The following is a 20,441-nucleotide window of genomic DNA, read 5'->3' as shown; positions in this document are numbered from 1 at the left end:
TAGCCCACCGTTGGGGGTTCAGAGCAACCCCAAAGTTACCACACCAGCAGCTCAGGGCCGGTCAGGTGCAGAGGTCAAAGTGGTGCCCAAAACACATAGGCTTCAATGGAGAAGGGGGGTGCCCCGGTTCCAGTCTGCCAGTAGGTAAGTACCCGCATCTTTGGAGGGCAGACCAGGGGGGTTTTGTAGGGCACCGGGGGGGACACAAGTCAGCACAAAAAGTACACCCTCAGCGGCATGGTTGGCGGCCGAGTGCAGAGTGCAAACAGGTGTCGGGTTTGCAATGTAGTTCAATGGGAGACCCAGGGGTCTCTTCAGCGAAGCAGGCAGGCAAGGGGGGGGCTCCTCGGGGTAGCCACGACCTGGGCAAGGGAGAGGGCCACCTGGGTGTTGCTCCTGCACTGGAGGTCGGATCCTTCAGGTCCTGGGGGCTGCGGGTGCAGTTTCCTTACCAGGCGTCAGGTTCTTAGAAGCAGGCAGTCGCGGTCAGGGGCATCCTCTGGATTCCCTCTTCAGGCGTCGCTGTGGGGGCTCAGGGGGGTCAACACTGGCTACTCACGGGCTCGCAGTCGCCGGGGAGTCCTCCCTGTAGTGTTGGTTCTCCACAAGTCGAGCCGGGGGTGTCGGGTGAGGAGTGCAAAGTCTCACGCTTCCGGTGGGAAACGTGTATTCTTTCAAAGTTGCTTCTTTGTTGTAAGAGATGTTTCTTCTTTGGAGCAGAGCCGCTGTCCTCTGGAGTTCTTGGTCCTTTTAGATGCAGGGTAGTCCTCTGAGGCTTCAGAGGTCGCTGGACCCTGTGGAACGCGTCACTGTTGCAGTTTTTCTTGAAGTGGGGAGACAGGCCGGTAGAGCTGGGGCCAAAGCAGTTGGTGGCTCCGTCTCCTCTGCAGGATTTTCAGCTCAGCAGTCCTTCTTTGTCTTTAGGGGTGTGTTTAGGTCTGGGGGGTTAGTATTCAATGGCTACTAGCCCTGAGGGTGGCTACACCCTCTTTGTGCCTCCTCCCTGAGGGGAGGGGGGCACATCCCTAATCCTATTGGGGGAATCCTCCATCTGCAAGATGGAGGATTTCTAAAAGTCAGTCTCCTCAGCTCAGGACACCTTAGGGGCTGTCCTGACTGGCCAGTGACTCCTCCTTGTTTTTCTCATTATCTCCTCCGGCCTTGCCTCCAAAAGTGGGGCCGTGGCCGGAGGGGGCGGGCAACTCCACTAGCTGGAGTGCCCTGGGGTGCTGTAACAAAGGGGGTGAGCCTTTGAGGCTCACCGCCAGGTGTTACAGTTCCTGCAGGGGGAGGTGAGAGGCACCTCCACCCAGTACAGGCTTTGTTACTAGCCACAGAGTGACAAATGCACTCTCCCCATGTGGCCAGCAACATGTCTGGTGTGTGGCAGGCTGCTAAAACTAGTCAGCCCACACTGGTAGTCGGGTATGGTTTCAGGGGGCATCTCTAAGATGCCCTCTGGGGTGTATTTTACAATAACATGTACACTGGCATCAGTGTGCATTTATTGTGCTGAGAAGTTTGATACCAAACTTCCCAGTTTTCAGTGTAGCCATTATGGTGCTGTGGAGTTCGTGCATGACAGACTCCCAGACCATATACTCTTATGGCTACCCTGCACTTACAATGTCTAAGGTTTTGCTTAGACACTGTAGGGGCATAGTGCTCATGCACTTATGCCCTCACCTATGGTATAGTGCACCCTGCCTTAGGGCTGTAAGGCCTGCTAGAGGGGTGACTTATCTATGCCTATAGGCAGTGTGAGGTTGGCATGGCACCCTGAGGGGAGTGCCATGTCGACTTAGTCATTTTATCCCCACCAGCACACACAAGATGGGAAGCAGTGTGTCTGTGCTGAGTGAGGGGTCTCCACGGTGGCATAAGACATGCTGCAGCCCTTAGAGACCTTCCCTGGCATCACGGCCCTTGGTACCAGGTGTACCAGTAACAAGGGACTTACCTGGATGCCAGCGTGTGCCAATTGTGGAAACAACAGTACAGGTTAGGGAAAGAACACTGGTCCTGGGGCCTGGTTAGCAGGCCTCAGCACACTTTCAAATCATAACTTGGCATCAGCAAAGGCAAAAAGTCAGGGGATAACCATGCCAAGGAGGCATTTCCTTACAGAGATGCACTGGACTAATGGGATATGTAGTGTGTATGTTTTTTTTCTTGTTAAACTTTGAACTGGCTATTAAAAAAGAGTGAAGAAAGAAATGCATAATTCTCATCTCCGTAACCTTAATAGAATTCAAAATTTCCTTCTCGATAGCTAGGATATTTCTCAATCATATCTCAAAAAGTACTTAACCAATTTTGATTATCTTGGTATTAACATTTCTATAAAAACCAGAAGTATTTTTATAAATTAGTCTTGAGTTAATCATTTCAGTGCGTGAGTTGCACAAGACACATGAGGTGTCATGTCATGTGACTTTGAGTCTGCGTATTACGAATTCCTTAAGATAAAATGGAATCGTAATAAAATGGCAGGTGAGTTATCTGTCATGTTTCTGATGAAGTAACCCCGCCCCTAAGATCTAAATCAGGCCCTTTGTCTGCCAGTCTTAGATGTATATGCAGAAGCAGCTTGCATTCTGGGAGTTGTAGTTTCACTTTTTACTATTATATGTTTAGACTTAAAGATCCCACCATGCATGTTGTTCACTATAACTGACTTAAGGTTTAATACATATCATGCTTGCTCTTGACAGTTATGGCGGGCTCTTGACAGCTATGTCCCTAGTGAAGTCGGCATTTTTCTATCCAGCCTCTACAAGGACTATGAAAGGTGCATTGTAGGTTGACACAAAGAAATGGAACTTTGAAAACAAGATTCAAAATATGCCTGAACCTGTTTTGTAGGAATTTAACCACTACATATTGTGACAGATATATCTATGTTCCCCATTAACTCTACGGGGAGACATGGATGAAATTAATTATTTCAGTTGTCAGACTAGATGAGGACAATGCTTCTTCCCGGTGAGAACAGTCACACTATTGAGACTGAAACCCTCCTTAATACCACCTGTGCCAGGCCCCATCCAGATCAAAATACAGATTCGGGTGTACAGAAACAAACATCCAAGATGCTTCTAAACCCACCTGTTCCAGAAACCCTGCAGAGAGCAGTCATGCTATTGAGACTGGAACCCTTCTAAGGAAACTAGAATCAGGTTCCCAAGTGAGAACGGTCTTGCCGTGGATACTGGACCACTCTAAATCCACCTATTCCAAGGTTTCCGGAGAGAGGTCAGCCACACCATCAAGAGTGGGGCCCTCTGATGCCAGGTATGTGAGGCTCCTTGCTGACAGCCCAAATTATAGTTTAATGGAGCAATCTCATTTAACATCTCTTTCTATGTAATCACCAGCCAAATACCATCAATGCAAAAACATTTTTGGACTGCTTTATGCGAAACACTGGCCTTTGAGAATGCCCTTGGTTTTGTGATTGTATTAACACATGAGACATTTTTAAAGAAGTCTGAACTCCATCTTAAATGTGAACTCTGTGCTCACTAAACAGTGTATTCTTTTTCTATCTATGCATTCACGTCCTGAAATGTGGTTTCCTTTTTTTGGCATAGACAAGCCCCAGTTTCATTTGTGTCCCTTCTCTTTCGAATCCAGATCTGTTTTTTCAGTGCTAATGTTCCAAAAACATAAAACAGGTCGTCGATGTTCAAGTCTAGCTCCTAAGAACTGGAATTGTTTACTGCTCAAAACTCAGGGCTTCATTACGAATCTGGTGGTTCTGGGACCATCAGAATCGCAATGGCAGTCAGACTGCCGCGAAAGCAGCGGTCCAGCCTCCATATTATGACCGTGGAGGAGACGGCACGGTCCAACTGCCAGCACTGCCAGGTTGCTGCCAGTCGACAGCCTGGCGGTATCTGTCCTCGTAATCCGCCAGGGCAGCACTGCAAAGTCTGGCGGAAATAGGGTGCTGGAGGCCCCATGAGGGCCCCTGCACTGCCCATGCACTTGGCATGGACTGTGCAGGGGTCCCGATAGACAGCCCAGTTGTGCATTTCGCTACCCAAATTACGGGCAGTGAAAAACACGACCGGTGCTATTGCACTCGATGCACTGCAACATTGCCACCGGCTCGATTACGAGCCGCTGTCAATGATGTTGTGAGTTTCCCGCTAGGCCAGCAGGTGGAAAACTGTTTCGCCCTCGGAGGGACGGCCGCATAGGCAGTCATCCCGATGCAGGAGTTTGGCGGGCAGTCTCTGCCGCCTGCCGAAGTCATCATGAGCCCCTCAGTCTATACCTAATCATCAAGCCTTCAGAAATCTATTAAAACCTAACCTTTTCAATAGCTGTTTCTTCAATCAATAATTTCTCCATCATGCACCAACTTAGACCTGCCACAGATAAGGACTTGGTTGAATGATGTTCTACAAAAATAAAATTCAAAGATACGTTTACATACATTTAATCTAACCAAGAATCATTTACATAGTCATTGGTGAGCCAGCAAATCTCCCAAGGATCCAGCTTGATGTTGGGCGCTTCAGAGGAAGTGCCTCTATGGTGAGTTCATCTACAGATACATGTGATGATGTAAAGGAGCATCACTTCCCGCATCAGTGCTTGGAGGGGTAACTTTTGTGCACTGCAAGCATTAACACAGAGTCACAGGTCACAGTTTCCTACTGTCACTTCTCGTGCTTTTGGAATCTGTTCTATGGCCGCTGTCACTGAATTATCAATGTGTTATAAAATGATGAAACACCACAATCAGCTGTGAATATTCTCCAGTGTGTAATTGTTAAACTAGCTTTTCTTGCAAGGTTACTGTCTCAAAGTTAGCTGTATTTGTGTGGACGACCATAACAAGCTTCCTGCTTCAGTCAGAGAGCGTTGAGTTTATGGGCTTTATCACTATCCCAAAATTAGCGGAAAAATACGCTTCTGCATGGTAGGATTTTCATTGATGTTCATAAACACTCAAATAATTCCCAGCAGCATGTGTGAATCCTGGAATACCATTTAATATGGTTCTTTCCAGGAATAAAGTCTTTGACCATAAGTCTTACACAGGTATCTGTAGGATAGCGGCCATTAAAGGGTTCATTAGTCCTGAAGGTTCTGATAAAACGTTTTAATCCATATTCATAGACCCGCTTTGCTGAATACATTAGCAGAGAAAAAAACATGTTACTTAAAAAGGAAACATGAAGGTAAAATGCAGCCTCTTTGCTTACATAAACCACAGAGAGCAAAGCTGAAAAAAAAGTGTGTCCTTCTAAGACGCTGAGAAACACACCTTCACAACACACTCTACTGGCAGTTGTCTTTCTGACCAAGTTCATTTTTCCTACTTTGAGAGTAGGATCTCAGCACATCGCTGGGGCTATTTTGCCTTTAAAACCAGATATTTTCTGGTTAGAAATTGAATTTTCAATCTTCAATCAACGTCTATTATCACCTAATGCTTAGTGAACTCATTTCTTCTGAGATTCTGTCTGGTTTTCCAGTCTTAATGCCTTCTCTTTTCTTAAAGTGGCCTCATGTGGAAGGCAGAAGGCTGTAACTGATGCACTTAAAGTGAGCGTAGTTTGTTTGCTTGCCTCTCATTCTATCCGGAAATGTAAAATCTATTAAAAGATGTAAAAAAAAAAAACAAAGGACAGAGAAGGAATAAGACAGAGAATCTTGTTAGAAGCTATGAGGGCTGAGGAAGAGAGAAAGAAAACTTTTTTAGACCTCACAAAAGCATCTGACTCTGTCAGTCGCCAGGGACTGTGGCGGATCATGTCGAAATTCGGCTTTCCTGACAGATTTATACTAATGGTACAGCAGCTTCATGCAGTATGTTTGGCTGTGCCCTGGATGACGGTGAAACAATTGTGGCCTTCCCAATCGTCAATGGCATAAAGCAAGGATGTGTACTAGCACCCACGCTGTGATATTATGCATTGCATGATATTCTCTGCCGCTCCGACTGATGCCTTCCAGTGTTGCGTAGGTTCTCATTATAAAAAGAAAGCTACTGGATTCGGGTGGCAGAATCACATGGGTTATGGGTACTGAGTACGATTTCACACCAGGTGACACCTGTCGGCCTAATCCAGGTTTTCCGGCTAACTAGCAGCGCCCCATGTCTGGCCTAGATGATTCTGGCAACGGGGCGCATGACAAGAAAGACTCCTCAGGGGAATTGTGGTAAATCAGATCTCATCCCTTTCTCTCAGTTACCAAAGTCACACATGGGCAAAGGCAACAGTCAGAATATAGTGAATAGAATAGTTACCTACGCTATGTGTGAGCACAGCATAATAAGCCTAATCCGTCCTTCAGGTTTCCCCCCTGGGAAGACATCATCCCTCATACCTGGAGAAAGAAGCCTGTAGTCTAGAGAGACACCGTCCCCATGAGGATCAGGGGTTTGGCAATCTAAGCAAGCAGCTGTAGTGAAGCAATCAGCATACAGTCGTGGTCATCTGGCTGGAATCTCCCCTAATGTATTTAGGACAAAGGAGTGTTTTTATAATAAAACAGCTGACATTCTAAGAAATGGCCCCGATGTATGAGTGCGTGTTTTCTGTGGATGTTGGAGACACAGCATACCACATTTGTCAGCAACCCTATCTGACTGTAGCCTTGGAGAAAGCACAGAGGTGGTCATTACAACCCTGGCGGATGGTGTTAAAGGTGCACTAATACCGCAAACAGGCCGGCGGACAAAAAAAGGTAATTATGACCCTTGCGGAAACCGCCATCAAAGTCAGCCACTTTAACACACCGCCCGCCACGGCGGTACAGACAAGCAGCGCAGCGGTTACCGCCAACAGACAGGCGGAAGACAATGTACCGCCCACACTATTACAACCCGCCAATCCGCAACCTTTTCCGGGGTGGATTCACCGTTAATAAAAACACGGCGGAAACAGTTTCTGCAAAGGGAAAACGCTCACCTTAGCACATCCCACAAGGAAGGAGGACACCATGGAGCCGGAATTACAAATCATACCTGCCCTTGTTTTTCTTCACCTTTACGACCAACAGCTACGTAGGCGCAGAAGATACCGGTGAGTACTGCATCTACGACACGGGGGAGGGGGGAGGCAAAAGTCAGGGGGACACCCACCAAACACCCCCACCCCCACCCTCGCATTATACAACATACACACCAATGCAGTCACAAAAATCACACTAACAACCCACAATCCCCCCGGAAGAATGCAAAGACAATGCGAAATTCGGGCAAACATTGTAATGTGCCAATATACATGTCATACAAAAATATACAGACATATATCTCAAAATCACTCTTATTTACACATCCAATCCGAGAAGTAGTGCAGATATGTACACAACAATGTCCGTGCACCAACAGTCCAAAAATGCATGGGCGAGGCCCACAATAGATACCTGACCAAAATCGGAGAGAACACTGCCGGGGCATCAGATAGAAACACTACAGGCACCTCAGGGGGAAGGGAAGGGGGGGGCACCTCAGCCAGATGAATGCGAAGCCAGATCCACGACGGGGCTCCATGCCCATTGATGTATCCTGGGGAGTGCAAAGCCACAGTCTCTCAAGTCTCTACAGTGGGTTGTTTGCCCACTGTGCCATCCTGGGGAGTGCAAAGCCACAGTCTCTCAAGTCTCTACAGTGGGTGGATTGCCCACTGTACCATCCTGGGGAGTGCAAAGCCACAGTCTCTCAAGTCTCTACAGTGGGTGGTTTGCCCACTGTGCCATCCTGGGTAGTGCAAAGCCACAGTCTCTCAAGTCTCTACAGTGGGTGGATTGCCGACTGTACCATCCTGGGGAGTGCAAAGCCACAGTCTCTCAAGTCTCTACAGTGGGTGGTTTGCCCTCTTTGCCATCCAGGGGAGTGCAAAGCCACAGTCTCTCAAGTCTCTACAGTGGGTGGTTTGCCCACTGTGCCATCCTGGGGAGTGCAAAGCCACAGTCTCTCAAGTCTCTACAGTGGGTGGATTGCCCACTGTACCATCCTGGGGAGTGCAAAGCCACAGTCTCTCAAGTCTCTACAGTGGGTGGTTTGCCCACTGTGCCATCCTGGGGAGTGCAAAGCCACAGTCTCTCAAGTCTCTACAGTGGATGGTTTGCCCACTGTGCCATCCTGGGGAGTGCAAAGCCACAGTCTCTCAAGTAGATGCAGGTCTTCACTGGTTCTGGAGGGGGACTGGTGCCCAGACTGGATGAGACTCCCCGTGAAAGTACCTGTCCTGTGACTGTCCCAGCTGCACATGGGATAAGGATGCCTGTTATGGCGGTCCATTCATTCCTACACGGTGCATGCCCTGTTCAGCGGTGCTTTGCCATGGCGGTCTTTGCCCTGTTCAGCGGTGCTTTGACATGGCGGTCTTTGCCCTGTTCAGCGGTGCTTTGACATGGCGGTTCTGGACTGTTCAGCGGTGCTTTGCCATGGCGGTCTTTGCCCTGTTCAGCGGTACTTTGACATGGCGGTCTTTGCCCTGTTCAGCGGTGCTTTGACATGGCGGTTCTGGACTGTTCAGCGGTGCTTTGCTATGGCGGTCTTTGCCCTGTTCAGCAGTGCTTTGACATGGCGGTCTTTGCCCTGTTCAGCGGTGCTTTGACATGGCGGTTCTGGACTGTTCTGCGGTGCTTTGACATGGCGGTCTTTGCCATGTTCAGCGGTGCTTTGACATGGCGGTTCTGGACTGTTCAGCGGTGCTTTGCCATGGCGGTCTTTGCCCTGTTCTGCGGTGCTTTGCCATGGCAGTCTTTGCCCTTTTCAGCGGTGCTTTGACACGGCGGTCTTTGCCCTGTTCAGCAGTGCTTTGCCATGGCGGTTCTGATACGGACATTGGTGTGTGGCATGACGATCTCTACACTGGGCATTGGTGTGTGGCATGACGATCTCTACACTGGGCATTGGTGTGTGGCATGACGATCCCTACAATGGGCATTGGTGTGTGGCATGACGTTCCATCATTGCCCAGCGGGGCTGTGGCATCCTGGCCCCTCATGGGCTGTGACTCCGGCGGTGGTTTCTGGACCAGTGGCGATACTTGTGCCCTCCTGGACTGTGACTCTGGCGGTGGTCTCTGGACCAGTGACGATACTTGTGCCCTCCTGGGCTGTGACTCTGGCGGTGGTCTCTGGACCAGTGACGATACTTGGGCCCTCCTGGGCTGTGACTCTGGCTGTGGTCTCTGGACCAGTGACGATACTTGTGCCCTCCTGGGCTGTGACTCCGGCGGTGGTCTCTGGACCAGTGACGATACTTGTGCCCTCCTGGCCTATGGTCTCTGGACCAGTGACAATACTTGTGCCCTCCTGGGCTGTGACTCTGGCGGTGGTCTCTGGACCAGTGACGACGGTGCTGGCGGTTGTGTCTCGACCGCCAGAAATAATGGCGCACTTCTCCGCCGTGACACTCACAACAGACTGGGCAGACTTCCTCTGGACCTTCCCCCCCTTTTTTGGAGTTACAGCTGAGTCAGCAATCGCCTTCGATCCCATGTCACTTGTTGTCCCACCAGGAGTCTTAAGACGGTCCCGTCGTCCACTCTCCAATTTCAGAGCCTTTACAGGGGGTGGGCTGCCAGTGCCTTGGCTCCGGGTCCTACTGCCTGCCCTGGTGGCCGGTGCACTCCAAAAACCTGGAACACGCACCACTGGTACTGGAGGCTTTTTGGCTGAGGCGCTACGACGAGACTGATGAATTGGAGGGGGGGGGTGGGGGCAAAAAGGTCAATTTGACATAGGGACAGTTTCTGACGGACACTGGGATGGGTAGCTGGAGGGGGTGTGGGAGTGGAGGAAGAGGAGGTGGTTGTAGGAGGTGTCACTTTAGGTGTTTTGGGTGCAGGTGCAGGTACTGGAGGCTGTCGTGAGGTGGATGGATGTTGGGTGAGTGATTGCCGGCGTTTGTGTACTTTGGGAGGGGGCATCACAGACACACTGGGAGAGGACACAGGGGACGTGTAAATGGCAGTGGAGGTGGTGAGTGCAGGTGAGCGGCTTGTGGTGCTGGGTGTCCTGGTGCGAGTCCTAGTGCCTGTAGATGTGGTGCATGCAGGTATGTGTGTAAACGACACTGGGAGGGAGGAGGGAGAAGAGGAGGAGGGGTACACAGTGGAGACAGTGGATGTTGCTGGATCTGTATGTGGGTGAGGCTTGCGTGAGTGCCTATGGTGTGTGTGGTGCCTATGTTTGCTTGCGCTACTTGTGTGTGCTGACTTGTGTGCATGCTGGTCTGTAGGTGTGCTTGGGATGGGCTGGGGTTCAGGAGATTGGGTCTGGGTGGAGGAAGTTGGAGGGGGGAGGCTAGAGACAGGGACAAGGGCTGCCCGTCTCCCTTGTGCGCTGCTTTTATTAATTCAGGTCTTAGGTCCTTATTGGGAATCACTCGATCTACCACACCTGGTTTTGTAACTTGTGCTGTAATCATGCCTGCCATCCGGTAGGAATATTTAGCAGGATATGCTTTAGGAAAAGGAGTGCCATCAGCGGAAGCTTTCACAGCTGCTAGTGTTTCATCATCCAATTTCAATTTAGAACAAGTTACTGCTGTAGCACAAGCCAAAGCTACTGCAGATTTGACTGCTTCATCAGCCAAGGTGTTGCCTTCCACGTGTATTCCAACACGCTGATGTCCTAGTGAATGTACAACATGGACATTAGGTAGCAATTCTTTCAGATCCACTACTTTCCCCCACAGAAGTCTGTTTAATGGTATTTCCTTTTGAATCTCTGAACCCATTTTGGCGCCAGTAATGCAGATATTCATTGAAGGATTGGACACAATAGTACGGATCACAGACAATCAACGTCATCTGTTCAGGATCTAAATGTTCCAGTGCCATCACCAGAGCCTTGAGCTCTGCAAGTTGTGCAGTGCAGTCTGTAGGAAAGTACCATCTTGCCTGGCATGTTACCCCCATTTTTCACTGTATATATGTTGTTTTAGTTGTATGTGTCACTGGGACCCTGGTAACCCAGGGCCCCAGTGCTCATAAGTGTGCCTGAATGTGTTACCTGTGTAGTGACTAACTGTCTCACTGAGGCTCTGCTAATCAGAACCTCAGTGGTTATGCTCTCTCATTTCTTTCCAAATTGTCACTAACAGGCTAGTGACCATTTTTACCAATTTACATTGGCTTACTGGAACACCCTTATAATTCCCTAGTATATGGTACTGAGGTACCCAGGGTATTGGGGTTCCAGGAGATCCCTATGGGCTGCAGCATTTCTTTTGCCACCCATAGGGAGCTCTGACAATTCTTACACAGGCCTGCCACTGCAGCCTGAGTGAAATAACGTCCACGTTATTTCACAGCCATTTTACACTGCACTTAAGTAACTTATAAGTCACCTATATGTCTAACCTTTACCTGGTAAAGGTTAGGTGCAAAGTTACTTAGTGTGAGGGCACCCTGGCACTAGCCAAGGTGCCCCCACATTGTTCAGAGCCAATTCCCTGAACTTTGGGAGTGCGGGGACACCATTACACGCGTGCACTACATATAGGTCACTACCTATATGTAGCTTCACAATAGTAACTCCGAATATGGCCATGTAACATGTCTATGATCATGGAATTGCCCCCTCTATGCCATCCTGGCATAGTTGGCACAATCCCATGATCCCAGTGGTCTGTAGCACAGACCCTGGTACTGCCAAACTGCTCTTCCTGGGGTTTCACTGCTGCTGCCAACCCCTCAGACAGGCATCTGCCCTCCTGGGGTCCAGCCAGGCCTGGCCCAGGATGGCAGAACAAAGAACTTCCTCTGAGAGAGGGTGTGACACCCTCTCCCTTTGGAAAATGAAGGCAGGGGAGGAGTAGCCTCCCCCAGCCTCTGGAAATGCTTTGTTGGGCACAGATGTGCCCAATTCTGCATAAGCCAGTCTACACCGGTTCAGGGGACCCCTTAGCCCTGCTCTGGCGCGAAACTGGACAAAGGAAAGGGGAGTGACCACTCCCCTGACCTGTACCTCCCCTGGGAGGTGTCCAGAGCTCCTCCAGTGTGCTCCAGACCTCTGCCATCTTGGAAACAGAGGTGCTGCTGGCACACTGGACTGCTCTGAGTGGCCAGTGCCACCAGGTGACGTCAGAGACTCCTTGTGATAGGCTCCTTCAGGTGTTGCTAGCCTATCCTCTCTCCTAGGTAGCCAAACCCTCTTTTCTGGCTATTTAGGGTCTCTGTCTCTGGGGAAACTTTAGATAACGAATGCAAGAGCTCATCCGAGTTCCTCTGCATCTCTCTCTTCACCTTCTGCCAAGGAATCGACTGCTGACCGCGCTGGAAGCCTGCTAACCTGCAACATAGTAGCAAAGACGACTACTGCAACTCTGTAACGCTGATCCTGCCGCCTTCTCGACTGTTTTCCTGCTTGTGCATGCTGTGGAGGTAGTCTGCCTCCTCTCTGCACCAGAAGCTCCGAAGAAATCTCCTGTGGGTCGACGGAATCTTCCCCCTGCAACCGCAGGCACCAAAAAGCTGCATTACCGGTCCCTTGGGTCTCCTCTCAGCACGACGAGCGAGGTCCCTCGAATCCAGCGACTCTGTCCAAGTGACCCCCACAGTCCAGTGACTCTTCAGTCCAAGTTTGGTGGAGGTAAGTCCTTGCCTCACCTCGCTGGGCTGAAACCGCGACTTTTGCAGCTACTCCGGCCCCTGTGCACTTCCGGCGGAAATCCTTTGTGCACAGCCAAGCCTGGGTCCACGGCACTCTAACCTGCATTGCACGACTTTCTAAGTTGGTCTCCGGCGACGTGGGACTCCTTTGTGCAACTTCGGCGAGCACCGTTTCACGCATCCTCGTAGTGCCTGTTTCTGGCACTTCTCCGGGTACTACCGGCTTCAGAGAGGGCTCCTTATCTTGCTCGACGTCCCCTCTCTCTGCTGGTCCAATTTGCGACCTCCTGGTCCCTCCTGGGCCTCAGCAGCGTCCAAAAACGCTAACCGCACGATTTGCAGCTAGCAAGGCTTGTTGGCATTCTTTCGGCGGGAATACACTTCTGCACGACTCTCCACGGCGAGAGGGATCCGTCCACCAAAGGGGAAGTCTCTAGCCCTTTTCGTTCCTGCAGAAACCTCAGCTTCTTCTGTCCAGTAGAAGCTTCTTTGCACCCGCAGCTGGCATTTCCTGGGCATTTGCCCATCTCCGACTTGCTTGTGACTTTTGGACTTGGTCCCCTTGTTCCACAGGTACCCTAGATTGGAAATCCACAGTTGTTGCATTGCTGGTTTGTGTCTTTCCTGCATTATTCCTCTAACACGACTTCTTTGTCCTTAGGGGAACTTTAGTGCACTTTGCACTCACTTTTCAGGGTCTTGGGGAGGGTTATTTTTCTAACTCTCACTATTTTCTAATAGTCCCAGCGACCCTCTACAAGGTCACATAGGTTTGGGGTCCTTTCGTGGTTCGCATTCCACTTTTGGAGTATATGGTTTGTGTTGCCCCTATCCCTATGTTTCCCCATTGCATCCTATTGTAACTATACATTGTTTGCACTGTTTTCTAAGACTATACTGCATATTTTTGCTATTGTGTATATATATCTTGTGTATATTTCCTATCCTCTCACTGAGGGTACACTCTAAGATACTTTGGCATATTGTCATAAAAATAAAGTACCTTTATTTTTAGTATAACTGTGTATTGTGTTTTCTTATGATATTGTGCATATGACACTAAGTGGTACTGTAGTAGCTTCACACGTCTCCTAGTTCAGCCTAAGCTGCTCTGCTAAGCTACCATTATCTATCAGCCTAAGCTGCTAGACACCCTATACACTAATAAGGGATAACTGGGCCTGGTGCAAGGTGCAAGTACCCCTAGGTACTCACTACAAGCCAGTCCAGCCTCCTACACAGTCCCCTAGAGGGAACTTGCCATCCTTCATGTATCCACTCACGGCTGTGCAAGCAGCTGAGTATTGATGTTTGGTGCCTATTGCTGGTTGTGCTGAACCATCAGTTTACAAAATGTTCTGGTATTGGTCAATGGGCAATGTATTTGCTGGGACTGGATACTAAAGTTCATATTGTAAGAATTCTTGGGTTTGTAATTTAGAGTCAAAAACATAATCAACATCAGTGGCTGTCAGAGACGTTGCACATTGAATCCAACATGGATGTAATGCTTTAGCGTTTGGAACGCTCGCTTTGGTAACAGCCTCAAGGGCTGGAATGGGGATACGACAATGATGCATTTCCCCTGGGCCAGAGGTGTCTCCATAAGGACCGCCATCTGGACAGCAGTGAGAATCTTCTCAGTGGGAGCAAAACGTTGTTCAGCTGTGGAATATAAGTGTGATTTGTATGCAATCGGGACGGTCTCACCCTCATTGAATGTCATGTAGGTGAAACTAATGGCGCCAGCAATTACTCTGATGACCAAATATTTTTTATTGTCCCTTGTATGTAAGTGTTTTGCTTCAAGCATGTCATTTTGTAATGCTCTCAGGATGCGTGTGTGTTCGACTGTCCAGAATTCTCTGGTAAAGTCAGTACGAATTAAGTCATATAAAGGTTTAATGCATTGTGTATAATCTGGAATGTAAATTCTACCAAAATGTAAAAAGCCCAGCACAGATTGGAGCTTTTTTATTGTATTTGGTGGTTGTATTTGTACGCATTTTTCCAAAAATTGGGGGTCAAGGCTCTTGCCTTCATCCGACAGTTCGTATCCCAGAAACAGGACACTAAGAAAAGCTATTATTGTTTTTTTTTAATTGAATTTGTAGCTGATTTCGGTAAATCCTACAACAATGTGTGCTACCCGTCTTAAATGTTGATTGAGGTCGTCGTCTGTGAGATAGATGTCATCCACATATGACAACGCCTCAGGGTCTATGTCCTGTAAAATTGATGTATGACAAGCTGGACTCTTCTTGTAGCCTTGTGAGTCAGCAAAAAAACTTCTGAGAGCCTAAGGCGCTGAAACTTGGTAAGTCCCTACTTTCAGGCACTATGCTTTGGCAGAAGAACCCATTGGATATGTCCAGGGTGTTTTGTATTTTTTGCGCACGATGAGTGCAGTGCTGTGTGCATTTTGCATAGCAAATGTGTGTGTGTGACTGTTTACATGTCTGTAATCTAAGACTATTCTATATGAGTGGTCGGTTTAATGACTGGAAATAATGGCTTATTCATAGATGAATTTGAGGATTCAAGAACACCCTGGTACTCTAATTGATTGAGGATTTCTCTCACAGGTGCTTTTGCATCATACTTTATTGGATATTGAGGTTGAGGTTGGGGTTGAGATTTTATTGGTATTACGTGGTAGGGGGAATCTTTGTCCCACCCTACATGATTGCGCTATCAAGCAGGTACCCAATCAATGGCGTACATTTCAAAAAGCTTTCTAGGAACAAGGGGCGAAAAGGACTTTTCAATAACGTCCTCTCCGTAGGGAGATCACAGACAAATACTGATGGCCAATCTTTTTCAGCCAGCAAGATATCATAAATGGAGATGGCTCGGTCCTAAAAGATGGTGTCTGTCATATGTTCATTATCCCTTTCTAACTGAATAGTAACTTTATACATCCTATAGGGTGTAGAGACACTCATGCCGGCAGTCTCAACTTGCAAGAATTCATCAGTTGCTTTCACCTCCAGATGCTCTCGAAGATCCTGGTGAACTGGTGGTCTGGCTGCCAGACTATTTCGACCAATAATAGAGTAGGTCTCAGTGATAATCTTGGGCAGCTCACGTTCTTGATCCTGTGCAGGAATATCCCGGAGCTGCATGCGCACTGCTAGTGCTACTGCTTCCCCCTCAAGGTTACTTAATATGATTGAAGACACTGTGGCAAAATTGCCCATTAATTGCATTCCCAAATCCAGGGCCGGGACATCTCCGTATTCGTCTTGAATTTGTTTTAACACCTCTGGAAGATTGGTAAGTGTTGGTGTACCGTGTGTGGTAGTATAGAGCGTGGAAAACACCGCATCCCATGAATTGCAGTTATCAATTGTGGGAACCATCCCGAATGGCAAGCACATTGTGAGAATTCTATGTTTATCCTGAGGTCCTGTATGGGGAAAGACTGATTCTAGCGCATTTATTTTTTGAGTCAACCAAAATGGAATTTCCTCCTGTTTGGCGGGTGCCTTACCCATGATTGAATGCACAGTAGCAGGGTTAAGGCCTGGCGTTACTGCATGTGGTTGCGCTGGGGCAGCACGTGCTGGGTTTATATTCAATGTTTGCATAACAAACTGTACTAATAGTCTGTGTATTGTTGTAAGCTCTATATGTAAGTGGCGGACCTCAACTACCGCTAAGTTTTCTGCATCAGGGTGTGGTGTATATGTGGCTAATAAAGGCCAGGTCTGTCCATCATTCCTCAGAGAACCTAACCTAACATGTAGTACTGTATGTGGTAGGGCAACATCAAACCAGTTATTATGGTTTTGATAAGATAAAGGTATTTCTAAATATGCATCAGCTCTCTATTGTGCAGGTGTGTTTGCAGATGTATAGAAATGAAATGTATTTGTGTGCCCATCTGCTGCTGGAAAAGTGACCCTACAATAAAAAAATTCTGTCCTGTAGGTTGGATGTGCCTCAACAACAAATGCAACTGGACTCTCCTGGGCAGTTAGGCCGTTTGCTAACAAATGTGCAGTAAATGGGGGTCTCATATTTACTGCAATTGCTACCCTCTGTGGGTTCGCCATATTAATGGTATTTATTTGTTCAGAGATAAGAATGCCAACTGGGGTTCAGTCCTTTTAAGGTTCGAGCTTGAACAACCTACAGCTCAAGATAGGTCCTACTGTAGGAAAGTACCATCTTGCCTGGCATGTTACCCCCATATTTCACTGTATATATGTTGTTTTAGTGTATGTGTCACTGGGACCCTGCCAGCCAGGGCCCCAGTGCTCATAAGTGTGCCCTGTATGTGTTCCCTGTGTGATGACTGTCTCAGTGAGGCTCTGCCATTCAGAACCTCAGTGGTTATGCTCTCTCTGCTTTCCAAATTGTCACTAACAGGCTAGTGACCAATTTCACCAATTCACATTGGCAAACTGGAACACCCTTATAATTCCCTAGTATATGGTACTGAGGTACCCAGGGTATTGGGGTTCCAGGAGATCCCTATGGGCTGCAGCATTTCTTTTGCCACCCATAGGGAGCTCTGACAATTTTTACACAGGCCTGCCACTGCAGCCTGGGTGAAATAACGTCCACGTTATTTCACAGCCATTTACAACTGCACTTAAGTAACTTATAAGTCACCTATACGTCTAACCTTTACCTGGTAAAGGTTGGGTGCTAAGTTGCTTAGTGTGTGGGCACCCTGGCACTAGCCAAGGTGCCCCCACATCGTTCAGGGCAAATTCTCCGGACTTTGTGAGTGCGGGGACACCATTACACGTGTGCACTGGACATAGGTCACTACCTATGTACAGCGTCACAATGGTAACTCCGAACATGGCCATGTAACATGTCTAAGATCATGGAATTGCTGGGTACCGCGTGATTTGCAGCTGCTCCGGCTCCTGCAGCATTTCTTTTGCCACCCATAGGGAGCTCTGACAATTCTTACACAGGCCTGCTACTGCAGGCTGAGTGAAATAACGTCCACGTTATTTCACAGCCATTTACAACTGCACTTAAGTAACTTATAAGTCACCTATATGTCTAACCTTTATCTGGTAAAGGTTGGGTGCTAAGTTACTTAGTGTGTGGGCACCCTGGCACTAGCCAAGGTGCCCCCACATCGTTCAGGGCCAATTCCCCGGACTTTGTGAGTGCTGGGACACCATTACACAGGTGCACTGGACATAGGTTACTACCTATGTACAGCGTCACAATGGTAACTCCGAACATGGCCATGTAACATGTCTAAGATCATGGAATTGTCACCCCAATGCCATCCTGGCATTGGGGAGACAATTCCATGATCCCCCGAGTCTCTAGCACAGACCCGGGTACCGCCAAACTACCTTTCCCGGGGTTTCACTGCAGCTGCTGCCAACCCCTCAGACAGGTTTCTGCCCTCCTGGGGTCCAGCCAGGCTTGGCCCAGGAAGGCAGAACAAAGGACTTTCTCAGTGAGAGGGTGTTACACCCTCTCCCTTTGGAAAAAGGTGTCAGGGCTGGAGAGGAGTAGCCTCCCCCAGCCTCTGGAAATGCTTTGATGGGCACAGATGGTGCCCATCTCTGCATAAGCCAGTATATGCCGGTTCAGGGATCCCCCAGCCCTGCTCTGGCACGAAACTGGACAAGGGAAAGGGGAGTGACCACTTCCCTGACCTGCACCTCCCAGTGGAGGTGCCCAGAGCTCCTCCAGTGTGCTCCAGACCTCTGCCATCTTGGAAACAGAGGTACTGCTGGCACACTGGACTGCTCTGAGTGGCCACTGCAAGCAGGTGACGTCAGAGACTCCTTCTGATAGGCTCTTACCTTTGTTGCTAGCATCTCTCTCTTCACCTTCTGCCAAAGGATCGACCGCTGACTGCTCAGGACGCCTGCAAAACCGCAACAAAGTAGCAAAGACGACTACTGCAACCTTGTATCGCTGATCCTGCCGCCTTCTCGACTGTTTTCCTGGTGGTGCATGCTCTGGGGGTAGCCTGCCTCCTCTCTGCACTAGGAGCTCTGAAGAAATCTCCCGTGGGTCGACGGAATCTTCCCCCTGCAACCGCAGGCAACAAAAGACTGCATCGCCGGTCCTCTGGGTCCCCTCTCAGCAAGACGAGCGTGGTCCCTGGAACTCAGCAACTCTGTCTAAGTGACTCCCACAGTCCAGTGACTCTTCAGTCCAAGTTTGGTGGAGGTAAGTCCTTGCCTCCCCACGCTAGACTGCATTGCTGGGTACCGCGTGATTTGCAGCTGCTCCGGCTCCTGTGCACTCTTCCAGGATTTCCTTTGTGCACAGCCAAGCCTGGTTGCCCGACACTCTAACCTGCAGTGCTCAACCTCCTGAGTTGTCCTCCGGTGTCGTGGGACTCCCTTTTGTGTCTTCGGGTGAGCTCCGGTTCACTCCTCTTCGTAGTGCCTGTTCCGGCACCTCTGCGGGTGCTGCCTGCTTCCGTGAGGGCTCCCTGACTTGCTGGGCACCCCCTCTGTCTCCTCACCCAAGTGGCGACATCCTGGTCCCTCCTGGGCCACAGCAGCATCCAAAAACCCTATCCGCGACCCTTGCAGCTAGCAAGGCTTGTTTGTGGTCTTTCTGCGTGGGAACACCTCTGCAAGCTTCTTCACGACGTGGGACATCCATCCTCCAAACGGGAAGTTTCTAGCCCTCTTCGTTCTTGCAGAATCCACAGCTTCTACCATCCGGTGGCAGCTTCTTTGCACCCTCAGCTGGCATTTCCTGGGCATCTGCCCACTCTCGACTTTGTCGCGACTCTTGGACTTGGTCCCCTTGTTCCACAGGTACTCTCGTCTGGAAATCCACTTTGGTTGCATTGCTGGTGTTGGTCTTCCTTGCAGAATTCCCCTATCACGACTTCTGTGCTCTCTGGGGGATATAGGTGCACTTTACACCTACTTTTCAGGGTCTTGGGGTGGGCTATTTTTCTAACCCTCATTGTTTTCTTACAGTCCCAGTGACCTTCTACCAGCTCACATAGGTTGGGGGTCCATTCATGGTTCGCATTCCACTTTTGGAGTATATGGTTTGTGTTGCCCCTATACTTATGTGCTCCTATTGCAATCTATTGTAACTTTACATTGCTTGCATTACTTCCTTTTGCTATTACTGCATATTTTTGGTATTGTGTACATATATCTTGTGTATATTTGGCATCCTCACACTGAGGGTACTCACTGAGATATTTTTGGCATATTGCCATAAAATTAAAGTACCTTTATTTTTAGAATATCTGTGTATTGTGTTTTCTTATATTGTGCATATGACACCAGTGGTATAGTAGGAGCTTTGCATGTCTCCTAGTTCAGCCTAAGCTGCTCTGCTATAGCTACCTTCTATCAGCCTAAGCTGCTAGAAACACCTATTCTACACTAATAAGGGATAACTGGACCTGGTACAGAGTGTAAGTACCCCTTGGTACCCACTACAAGCCAGGCCAGCCTCCTACATTGGTTGTGCAGCGGTGGGATAAGTACTTGCAACTACTTAACACTTTGTCATTTTGTACTTTTCATAAGAGAATAATATACAAAACAAGTCCAGTGTATGTACACCTAACAAAAAAGTTTTGCTTTTCTTCTCTTACTCTATTTGCTAAGTGCTGAAAAGTACCTCTAAAATTTCAAAAAGTTTCTAAAAAGTTGAAAAAGTTGTTTTTCTGTTTCCTTAAAAAGACCTGAAACCTTCTCTTTCTTTTATCTGTCCCTAAACCTTTTTCTATCATGTCTGATGTAGGACCTTCTCTTGATCTGGTCAGCTCAGCTTATGACCACCTTAACTGGAAGGGTTTGAGGAATCTCTGCATTGATAGAGGTTTAGGGGTAGGGAAGAATCCCTCTAGAGAATTGTTATCTAACATGCTTATTG

Source organism: Pleurodeles waltl, chromosome 4_1 (genome assembly GCF_031143425.1).
Source record: "Pleurodeles waltl isolate 20211129_DDA chromosome 4_1, aPleWal1.hap1.20221129, whole genome shotgun sequence".
Lineage (NCBI taxonomy): Eukaryota > Metazoa > Chordata > Amphibia > Caudata > Salamandridae > Pleurodeles > Pleurodeles waltl.
The sequence above is the reverse complement of the archived record's forward strand: the minus strand, read 5'-3'. Positions refer to the sequence as shown.